Here is a 12,224-nt window from a genome sequence, read left to right on the forward strand (position 1 = left end):
GACAAATACATGTGCAGGAAGTGTCGTCAGCTGGAGGAGCTCGAGCGTCAGGTTTTGGAGCATCCATGAGGCTGAGAGCTTCATGGATAGCACGTTTCAAGATGTGGTCACACCGTAGATAGAGTGTGCAGGCAGAGATGCATCTCACTCTTCAACCAGTATTCGGTTCTGAGTACTGGTGAGGGCAATTGTTCCTCTGGGGAATATAGCCAGAGCTAAGTCGGTGGCACCACAGGTGGCTCAGCTGTACAGCGGGGGAGGAAGAAGAGTGGGAAAGCAATCGTGGTAGGGGATTCAATAGTTATGGGTGAAGGCAGGCATTTCTGCGACCGCAGACCTGACTCTAGGATGGTATGTTGCCTCCCCGGAGCCAGGAGCAAAGATTTCATTGAGTGACTGTAGAATATTCTGACGGAGGTGGGAGGGGGAGGGAGGCAGTTGGGGGGTAAACAGCCAGAGGTTATGGTTCATATCAGTACCAACGACATAGGTAGAAAGAGGGATGAGGTCCTGCAGGCAGATTTCAGGGAGCTAGGAAAAAGTTTAAAAAGCAGGACCTCAAAGGTAGTATAGTAATCTCTGGATTGCTCCCGGTGTCACGCGCAAGTGATTATAAAAATAGAAGGATAGCACAGATGAATGCGTGGCTGGAGAGATGGTGCAGGAGGGAGAGCTTCAGATTTCTGAAGCATTGTGACTGGTTCTGGGGGAGGTGGGGTCTGTACAGGCTGGACCGGTTGCATCTCAACAGGGCCGGAATCAATATCCTTGTGGGGAGGTTTGCTTGTGCTGTGGGGGAAGGTTTAAACTAATTTGCAGGGGGATGGGCACCAGGATGTAACATTAGAAAGGGGAAATAAAGTGCTGAAAGGATTGGGAGGGGCAGAGAGCACGAAGGTAAGAAACAGTAAGGTATTAGCTGGGGTCAAAGTAAGAAAGAATACAGGATGGTCTAAGATGGGTTTACAGTTTATGTAGGTGAATGCACAAAGCATAGTAAACAAGATATGTGAGCTGCAGGCACAAATAGCCACATAGGAATATGATGTTGTGGCGATAACTGAGACTTGGCTCAAAAAAGGGCAGGATTGGGTATTAAATATTCCTGGTTATAAGGTGTTCAGGTAAAGATAGGGAAGGAAAGATAGGAGGTAGTGTGGTAATATTGATTAAAGAGAATGTTACAATGCTGGGGTGAGAGAGGATGTCCTGGAGGGGTCAAGCACAGAATCTATATGGCTAGAATTAAGAAATAATAGAGGTGCCATTACACTACTAGGTGTATTCTATAGACCACCAAATAGTGCAAAAGAAATGGAGGAGCAAATTTGCAGAGAAATTGCAGAGAGTTGTAAGAACTATATAATAATAATAATAATGGGGGAGTTCAAATATAGACTGGGATTGTAATAGTGTAAATGGCAGAGAAGTGGAAGAATTTCTGAAGTGTGTTCAGGGGAGCTTTCTTGATCAGTATATTTCAGCCCGATGAGGGAGGAGGCATAGCTGGATCTGGTTCTGGGGAATCCGTTCGGTGAAGTGGAGCAAGTGTCAGTAGGTGAACATTTGGGGATCAGCGCTCATGGTATCACAAGGTTTAAATTAGGTATGGAAAAGGACACGGTGAGCAATCTAGAGTAAAAATGTTCAACTGGGGGAAGGCCAATTTCAGTGGGATGAGAACGGATCTGGCCTGGGTAAATTGGAATCAAAGATTTGCGGGCAAAACTGCCATGGAACAATGAGCTGCCTTTTAAAGAGGAAATAGTTCATAGAAACATAGAAAATAGGTGCAGGAGTAGGCCATTCGAGCCTGCACCGCCATTCAATGAGATCATGGCTGATCATTCCCTTAGTACCCCTTTCCTGCTTTCTCTCCATACCCCAACTGTATCAGATACAGTTGAGGCACATTCCCACTAGGGGGAAAGGCAGGGCAACTAAAGTCAGGGCTCCCTGGAGGATGAAAGAGATAGAGAATATGAGGAGGGGTGAGGCTGATTAGGGACCAAAAAGGAGACCTATGCATGGAGGCAGAGGGTATGGCTGAGGTACTAAATGAGTCCTTTGCATCAGTCTTCATCAAGGAAGAGGATGCTGTTATAGTGAAGAAGGAGATAGTGGAGACACTTGATAGAATACAATTTGATAGAGGAGGGATTAGAAAGGCTGGCTGTACTTAAAGTAGATAAATCACCAGGAGTGGATGGGATGCATCCTAGGATGCTAAGGAACGAAATCACAGAGGTACTGGCCATAATATTCCAATCCTCCTAGGTACGGGGGTGGTGCTGGAGGACTGAAGAATTGAAAATGTTACACCATTGTTCAAAAAAGGTGTAAAGATAAACCCAGCAACTACAGGCCAGTCAGTTTAACCTCGGTCGTGGGGAAACTTTTAGAAACAGTAATCGGGGACAAAATTAACAGTCACTTGGATGGGGGTAGATTAATTAAGGAAAGCCAGCATGGATTTGTTAAAGGCAAATCGTGTTTAACCAACTTGATCGAGTTTTTCGTTGAGGTAACTGAGAGGGTTGAAAAGGGTAATGCGGTTGATGTAGTGTACATGGATTTCCAAACGGCGTTTGTTAAAGTGCCACAAAATAGACTTGGCAGCAAAGTTGAAGCCCATGAAATAAAAGGGACAGTGGCAGCATAGATACAGATTTGGCTAAGAGATAGGAAACAAAGAGTAGTGGCGAACGGTTGTTTTTTGGACTGGAGGAAGATTCCCCAGGGGTTGATTCTAAGACCACTGCTTTTCTTGATGTATATTAATGTCTTGGACATGGGTGTACAGGGCACAATTTCAAAATTTGCAGATGACACAAAACTTGGAAATATAGTGAACAGTGAGAAGGAGTGTGATAGACTTCAGGAAGACATAGACAGGCTGGAGAAATGGGCGGACACATGGCAGATGAAGTTTAATGCGGTAAAGTGTGAAATGATACATTTTGGGAGAAAGAATGCGTCTCAACTATTTACAAACGATATTAATGACTTGGATGAAGGGACCGAGCGTATTGTGGTCAAATTTGCTGACGATACAAAAGATAGGTGGAAAAGCAAGTTGTAAGGAGGACACAAAGGGGCTGAAATTGCCCACCACCGGAAATGAGGTGCATTTACCGTTTTCGATGTGTTCTGGCCGCCCCATGCATTGTGGCGGCCTAACCGTCGAAATTCAGCACTTCGGGGATTTTTTTCGAGCGGGGTGGAAGTGGCCTCACCATGGGGACAGGAGTGGGGGTGGGGCGGAGTGGCCACCAATAGCGGGGCGGAAGTGGGAGCGGGACGGAGTAACCAAGGCTATCAGTCATCAGTGCCACGCCGATGACATCATTGCGCTGGTGTGTCGCAACGTCTCTCCCCTTCAATTAAAGGGAGGAGCCACTGCAAACTCTGCAGCCACTGTAGTGGCAAACACTGGGTCACCAGGGAGGGTTTCGGCTGGGCCAGTGGCCTGGCATCCAAAGGGGGTGCCAGGCTGCTTGTTGGCGACCTGGCCGAACCCACGGCCATAATTGTTGGACCGACCTGGCAGCCAGCCGACAAAAAAAAAAATAACATGGCGGTCACGGTAGTGCACCCACCCGTTTTAAAGGCGACCGGCCTGCCATGCCACAGAGAGTGTCAGGGGCACCACGGGGCAATACCAGGAAAGGGGCAATTTCGCCAGTCGGTAAGGGGTCGGCACGTGCATGCCGCAGTGGGAAAACGGGCGGAGTGGTCCCAGACATCACTCCAAAAGTAAAGGATAGCAATTTCCAAAATGGCAGCTCCCCTGCAGAGAGTTGGTGGTGATTCCAAGCCACCCCATGGCCGCCACTTTTAGGTGGCCAGAGGCCTTATCGGAAGAAGCAATTTCAGCCCCAAAGAGTCTGCAAAGGAATATAGATAGGTTAAGTGAGTGGGAAGAAATTTGGCAGATGGTGTAAAATGTGCGGTTAATCACTTTGATAGGAAGAATAGAAAAGCAAAATATTATTTAAATGGAAAGAGACTACACAATTCTGTGGTACAGTGGGATCTGGGTGTCCTCGAACATGAAAAACAAAGGGGGAGAAATTCTGTTGAATGGCGCTTCAGTTAGTGCCCTGGAGGGGCGGTAATGCATTTGAATTGCTTACCGCCTGGCCGTGCAGCTCGAACCTCCCCCCTCCACTCCCCGCCCCCCCCACCACTCCACCGCCAGGAAATTTTCTTCTGGTTTATCGGCGGCGCAAAAGCTACTGCCTCGCTGCATACTTTCAGTCAGATCATGACCTTAGTCCTCGTATAATAGAAACATAGAAAATAGGTGCAGGAGTAGGCATTTGGCCCTTCGAGCCTGCACCACCATTCAATATGATCATGGCTGATCATGCAACTTCAGTACCCAATTCCTCCTTTCTCTCCATACCCCTTGACCCCTTTAGCCGTAAGGGCCACATCTAACTCCCTTTTGAATATATCTAACGAACTGGCCTCAACAACTTTCTGTGGTAGAGAATTCCACAGGTTCACAACTCTGAGTGAAGAAGTTTCTCCTCATCTGAGTCCTAAATGGCTTACCCCTTATCCTTAGACTGTGACCCCTGGTTCTGGACTTCCCCAACATCTAACCTGTCCAATCCCATCAGAATAATGACCCGCTCACACACCGCTCGCAAAATTAGGTGTGGCCGCCTCGTTTAGCATCCACCCCGAATCACGTCGGCAGAACAACCTTCCATTGTCGATACCTGGCGAGGCTTTTTAAAAGGAGGAGAAAGAACATTCATCGGAGGTCACATTGAGTGCAAGGTTTCGACAGAGCAGGGTGTGTGAATGTCTGACTTTGGAGCGCAGATTTAACTGACAACTTGAGTTTAGCAATTTAGTGGGTGGATTACTAGCTCGCTAGTGTCACCTTCTACATGCTCTTGTTAGGCGGCGTCAAGATAGAAGGGCTGTTGGCCATTTTTGGCCACGAATGAGGAAAGCCCATAGACGTTGGGGCAGGAGACCTTACGCACCTTGGGTTTACTGGCAGCAATGCTCGGAGGACCAGTGTATTAGAAAGCTGCGCTTCCACAAGGAGGTGCCAACAGAGATATGCCATCTCCTACAGGCAGACCTGCAGCCTCACATCGGCGCCAGGGCTGTGCTGCATGTCACACTGAAAGGCAGTGTGGGGCTGGCCTACTATGCCTCCAGCTCCTTCCAGACTGCATCAGGGGACATACGCAACGTCCTCAATTCGCTGTACATTGCTGCATCCGCGATGTCACACAAGCTCTCTACACCCGCAGAATGGACTTCATAGCGTTTCCAATGAACAGGGAAAAACAGAATGAGCGGGCATGTGGGTTTGCCAGGATTGCGGGTTTCCTGAGGGGTCAAGGAAGCCATTGACTGCACACACGTGGCCTTGCAAGCATCGTTCCACAACACAGAAGTATTCAGAAACCGAAAGAGATACCATCATCATCATCATAGGCAGTCCCTCGGAATCGAGGAAGACTTTCTTCTGAATGCCTGCTATCCTGGGAGCGCACATGATCCATTCATCTTGCGTGAGAGCACTGTGCCACGAATGCCATGGAAAGGGCGCAACTGGCTGCTTGAGAACCAAGGATGCAGCCCAGCCACCTGGATGTTGGCCCTCCTCCTGTAGGGTGTTCGTTTTCCACTCTACTTTGATTCATAGACCTCAGGAATTACAGGAAGGACTCCATGTAACGCAAAGTTTAGACTTAAACCTAACCGTGAGTTTATTACACAAAAAACAACTAAAAATTACAGAATAAGGCTACTTAGAGATTGATCGAAGACATACAATCACCCATCCAGCCAGTTGCTGTTGTCAATTGTAGGCTCATGGAGCTCGGGAAGATGTTTGGTCCCAGCTGCGCGCTTCTCTCCTCCTGCTTGTGTTTCCTTTTCGTCGTCTCTCTCTTCTTGGTCTTCTTTCCTTTGTTCCCCTTCGTGGTCATTGTTCCTTTGACCTGTTGTTCTGAGGTGTTTCTTCGACCTATTGTTCTGTGGTGTTGGTCTGAGCCCTTTTACTTCTGTGAACTCCTTCATATATATCCATTCAATTGTACAAGTCTCCTGCTGGGCTGCTTTCAGTTAATGCATCTGGATGAGTCACGATGGCAGTGATGGGTCTGGATCTGTTTGGATGGCCACAATTCGCACCTTGTTCTGTGCATGGAATCAGCAGGGCAAAATATAACTCCTTTATCTTTTGTGCTCCACTATCCAAAAATGCATGCCTTGTGGCATCGTTTGTGGTCCTGGATTTTTGCAGACTTGTGGTCTCCATGGGGAACTGGGTTTCCCCTCCTGCCAATTAATCCATGAGCTCCTCTGCTTGATTGTATCAAAACACTTTGTCTCGATGTTAATCGGGTCTCGCTCCCGATGGCAGAAATTACATTAATCGGTTATGAGTCACCACCTGCCCCAGACTGGCACTCTTTCTCCCGCCCAACAACCCCACAGGTATTCATTTAAACCATTTTAGTCCATGGCCTCTTATGCCATGATCACGAAACGTGTAACCCTTACACTTCCCCCTTTAATGTCTCTTGTTATAAACTCAGAGACATTGCTCTAGGTAACTGCTGCTTCTTTTCCCTGAGCTTTTTGGGTGTATTGCAGTCTTCAGTCAACTGTCCATATTACATAGAAACATAGAAACATAGAAAATAGGTGCAGGAGTAGGCCATTCGGCCCTTCGAGCCTGCTCCGCCATTCAATGAGTTCATGGCTGAACATGCAACTTCAGTACCCCATTCCTGCTTTCTCGCCATACCCCTTGATCTCCCTAGTAGTAAGGATTACATCTAACTCCTTTTTGAATATATTTAGTGAATTGGCCTCACAACTTACTTTCTGTGGTAGAGAATTCCACAGGTTCACCACTCTCTGGGTGAAAAGTTTCTCCTCATCTCGGTCCTAAATGGCTTACCCCTTAACCTTAGACTGTGACCCCTGGTTCTGGACTTCCCCAACATTGGGAACATTCTTCCTGCATCCCCTCTCATTCTTCTGAACTCCAGTGAATACAAGCCCAGTTGATCCAGTCTTTCTTGATATGTCAGTCCCGCCATCCCGGGAATCAGTCTGGTGAACCTTCGCTGCACTCCCTCAATAGCAAGAATGTCCTTCCTCAAATTAGGAGACCAAAACTGTACACAATACTCCAGGTGTGGCCTCACCAAGGCCCTGTACAACTGTAGTAACACCTCCTTGCCTCTGTACTCAAATCCCCTCGCTATGAAGGCCAACATGCCATTTGCCTTCTTAACCGCCTGCTGTACCTGCATGCCAACCTTCAATGACTGATGTATCATGACACCCAGGTCTCGTTGTACCTCCCCTTTTCCTAATCTGTCACCATTCAGATAATAGACTGTCTCTCTGTTTTTACAACCAAAGTGGATAACCTCACTTCATCTTCATCTGCCATGAATTTGCCCACTCACCTAATCTATCCAAGTCACTCTGCAGCACCCTCCTCGCAGCTCACACTGCCACCCAACTTAGTGTCATCCGCAAATTTGGAGATACTACATTTAATCCCCTCGTCTAAATCATTAATGTACAATTGCGGTACCCCACTAGTCACTGCCTGCCATTCTGTAAAGTATCCATTTACTCTTACTCTTTGCTTCCTGTCTGCCAACCAGTTCTCAATCCACGTCAGCACACTACCCCCAATCCCATGTGCTTTAATTTTGCACATTAATCTCTTGTGTGGGACCTTGTCGAAAGCCTTCTGAAAGTCCAAATACACCACATCAACTGGTTCTCCCTGGTCCACTCTACTGGAAACATCCTCACAAAATTCCAGAAGATTTGTCAAGCATGATTTCCTTTTCACAAATCCATGCTGACTTGGACCTATCATGTCACCTCTTTCCAAATGTGCTGCTATGACATCCTTAATAATTGATTCCATCATTTTACCCACTACCGATGTCAGGCTGACCGGTCTATAATTCCCTGTTTTCTCTCTCCCTCCTTTTTTAAAAAGTGGGGTGACATTGGCTACCCTCCACTCCAGAGGAACTGATCCAGAGTCTATGGAATGTTGGAAAATGACTGTCAATGCATCCGCTATTTCCAAGGCCACCTCCTTCAGTACTCTGGGATGCAGACCATCAGGCCCTGGGGATTTATCGGCCTTCAATCCCACCAATTTCCCCAACACAATTTCCGACTAATAAGGATTTCCCTCAGTTCCTCCTTCCTACTGGACCCTCTGACCCCTTTTATATCCGGAAGGTTGTTTGTGTCCTCCTTAGTGAATACCGAACCAAAGTTCTTGTTCAATTGGTCTGCCATTTCTTTGTTCCCAGTTATGACTTCCCCTGATTCTGACTGCAGGGGACCTATGTTTGTCTTTACTAACCTTTTTCTCTTTACATATCTATTGAAGCTTTTGCAGTCCATTTTAATGTTCCCTGCAAGCTTCCTCTCGTACTCTATTTTCCCTGCCCTAATGGGTGTTATACGTCATTTCAACGATAAAATGGATGTTAAGTGGGTGTTAAGCATGCATAAAAAGTGGAAAATCTAGCCCTAAGGCTTTTATGTTTTTGGGACGATACTGGCAGCACGGCAGAAAAGTTAGCGGCTGGGAATCGTTTGCTTCTTAGTAGGTAAGTTTTGGCATCTGGGCTCTGTGTCACGGGGCACAGTTCTATGGGAGGCATTGTACACCTCTCTTGGCGCTAGGATGGGAAACTCCCGAGCTAAAGAGCCGGCCTGGATGTGCTCTGAGAGACATCTGGGAGGTCGGGAGGTGGGGTGGCGGGGGGTTGGGGTGGGCGGGCAGCGGGTGAAAAACCTGAAAGAAAACATTCCCAAAACATTGCCCACGCCGTCACTTCACAAATTGCAAAAAAGATTTAAAAGAAAAAACAATCACACTTACCTTAGGAATCCATTACTCACCTCTTCGCTAGTGAGATGATTGGATTTCCCAGGCAGTCATTGTGAGGCACGCTTCCAGGCGGACAAGTCGGGCAGGAGCTCAAACTCTGCGCCGCTGCAAAACCAGACCCAAGGATCACTGCGATGCGCTGGAGGCTGACTGCCCACTCAAAAGACCTCACCGCCGCCATTGCCGCCGCTCCGGAGCGAAAAACTGAGCGTAGAAGACTGGAAAATCCAGCCCCTCGTGTCTCAGTAAGGCATCTTCAATCTGATTGGTTTAAGAGACACACTGTTGCTTACCTTTCTCACACAGGTCCCAGATCCCCTGCAGAGGGCACGTGCTGAAATGGATCTCTAACTACTGTAAGTTCCTGTGCAAAAGCCCACGAAAGGGCTGTGGGCAGCTGTAAGCATAATGAACAACAAGTGCCATTCGTTCGCCATTGACTGCAAAGTCCGGGCAAATTATTCTAACATAGCTCGGGAGTTAAAATGGCCCGGGCCTCACACTTAATACTCCGAAAGCACCCCTATTTAAAATCGGAACTTGAGTATTCAGAAACCCCACATATCATCATTCCTCTGATTCCACTGAGTGTTCACCAGTTCCCAAATCTGCTTCCCTGTGCTTGTTTGGTCACTGTGCTTGAGAAGCTTGACTCCTCCTGCAAAGTGCACACATGTTATGGAGCTACAGATCTCACAGACACCATTCTTTTTTCAGTTCTGTCAGGAATGCCAAAGCCACCTGTCTCCCACTTCCATCGGCCTGTCCCTCCAATCCACCCACATTATTAATTTCCTGCCAATCTTCCAGATAATCGCTATCTCATGATTTTTTATATATCTATTAATTGTGTATTACATGATAGAATGCTATAAACAGTATATCCTCTGACTTACCATGAGTAACCAAATAGGAGGACCCCAAGTAATTAATTAACTCTCATCTTCTCTGCTGCAGTTATCTTTTACTTGACTCATTCTGTTGATTCTATCACAGGTAGAACTTCGCACTGGTAATCTACCAAAGGCTGAGACCCTGTTCAAGAAAGGCCTACAACTGCTGAACAAGAAATTTCCACGTTTCGTTCTGTCCCAATTAATTATATATGGAATCGAAACCTACAAAAATTCTCAGAGACATCATGAGAGAGAAGTGTTAACAGGCCTTACTGGGTATGAATTATTTCAATGTATTATATAAATGAAAATTATTTTAAGTTGTATTTTTGTTATAATACAGTTTATACTTAAGGGATCTAGGGGTCTGATTTTCCTGTTAGTAGCGATTGGTAATAGTGCTACAGCCAATGGTAACTAAATGACTTTCCTCCACTACCAGTACCAGTGATAAATCAACTACTACCTGCACAGGTGCCTTAACTGGCATAGTCCTTTCTTTAGTTTGGCTAATTCTAATGCTCTTATCTCCATGCAGTTATTTTTCTTCTGTTCCAAAAACACAAATGGGAAAGTCAGTACCAAGACTGTCCAATTTACAAGCTCCTCTATGGAATCTATTCAATTACCTCCTGAGATTCTCTGAGGAAATAAGTGAGAATACATCATATATTCTCCAAGAGTGTTAAATAATGTGGTCAAGCATTATAGCTCACCCGTGTACATGTACACTGTTTATCAAAGCTGGGCACTCAGAGGGTGAATGATCGAGACGAAATAAACTCCAATAATGCTGGCCATAGTTTACTTGGAAAACATCCAGGCGTGGCTTGTCAAGTGGCAAATAGCATTTGTGTTGCATAGGTGTCAGCCATGGCTCAGTGGTAGCACTCTTGCCTCTACATCAGAAGGTTGTGGGTTTATGTCCCACTCCAGAGACTTAAGCATAAAAATCTAGCTGATGCTTGAGTGCAGTATGACACAAGTGCCATTTTTTTGGGTGAGATGTTATACCAATTTTAAAAAGTGAAGGAAATAATCTAAACTCAAGATATTGGACATGGATCAGGCATTGCACAGATTCACCATAATGATACCAGGATTTACAGGGTTAAATTATGTCAGGTTGAATAAACTTGGCCTGCATTCCCTCGAGTTTAGAAGGTTGAGGACAATCTAATTGAGGTCTTTAAAATGAAAAAAAGATCTGATAGAGTAGATCAAGAGAAAATGGGGTAATCTAAAACAACGAGGCACAATCTTAAAATTAGAGCTAGGGCCATTCAGGAGTGAAATCAGGAAGCACTTCTTCACATAAAGGGTAGTTTTAAATCTGGAATTTTCTCCCCCAAAAGACTTTGGACAATGGTTGATGTAGGTGAAGAGATCCACCTTGTCTCTTTATTTGAGTGGTAACAAAATTAATCATTGCTTCAGGTTCAATACCTTTATTTCTTCAGTCAGTATGCGAAGCACTTTACAAGCAAAGTAGATTAAACAGATTCGAGTACAGAAATGTAGACATGCATTTCAGCATTCCCTCACTGCACTAAATTTTCTAAGCACAAAATGTCTGTTTTTATATGATTCTTGTCTCCTTAAAACTTGAATCTGCCTCTTCTCCCTTCATTGGCTTCCTTCTGTTACCTGACTTAACATGACAACCCACCTTTAGTAACCTTCCCATGGTGTCCATGCTGAACCATGGCCCAAGCTCCATGTCACATAGCATCCCTTATCTCATCTGCTCCAAAACTTTATCAGACTGCTTTTCTGTGTGAACAATGAAGTCTTACTTCTTATATTCTCTGCAGCTGGATGTCCAATCTGGTTTCCTAGGCAACTATCATAAAAAGCTCCTCTTTGGCAAGTTTTTCAGGATCCAGACACGGCCTTTCAATTACATTTCTGTATGCTAAGTTAACTTTTAATCTCCCAGCAAGCTCTCTGCCAAGTTAGTTAATTTAGCTCACAAGTTAATTGTAAATATATAAAGAAAGTACATGTTAATAAATAAATACGCACTTTCTTGTAGTGTTTGCTCCCTATACTATATGCTAAGCTAGCCTTAAAATCCCATCAAGCTCTCTGCCTCTTCCTTCTCCATGTTTCAACATGTCCCATGTTCCAACACTGGGTCAATTGACATTTTAAGATTGAGACTGATAGATTTTTATTGGATAAGGGTTTTAAGGTATATGGATCAAAGGCCGTAATTGGAGTTGAGGCATACAGATCAGCCATAATCTGATTGAATGGTGGAACAGACTCAAGGGGCTGAATGGCCTACTTCTATTCCTATGTAACTGTGTTCCTATTTTTAAAAAGCAGATTAATCAGGCTGCACCAGTGGAGAGCCAGACTATTCCAGCACTACCTACCCAGCAGGATGTATGAAAATATCA

The sequence above is a fragment of the Pristiophorus japonicus genome, chromosome 3, assembly GCF_044704955.1.
Source record: "Pristiophorus japonicus isolate sPriJap1 chromosome 3, sPriJap1.hap1, whole genome shotgun sequence".
In the NCBI taxonomy this organism is placed as follows: Eukaryota; Metazoa; Chordata; class Chondrichthyes; family Pristiophoridae; genus Pristiophorus; species Pristiophorus japonicus.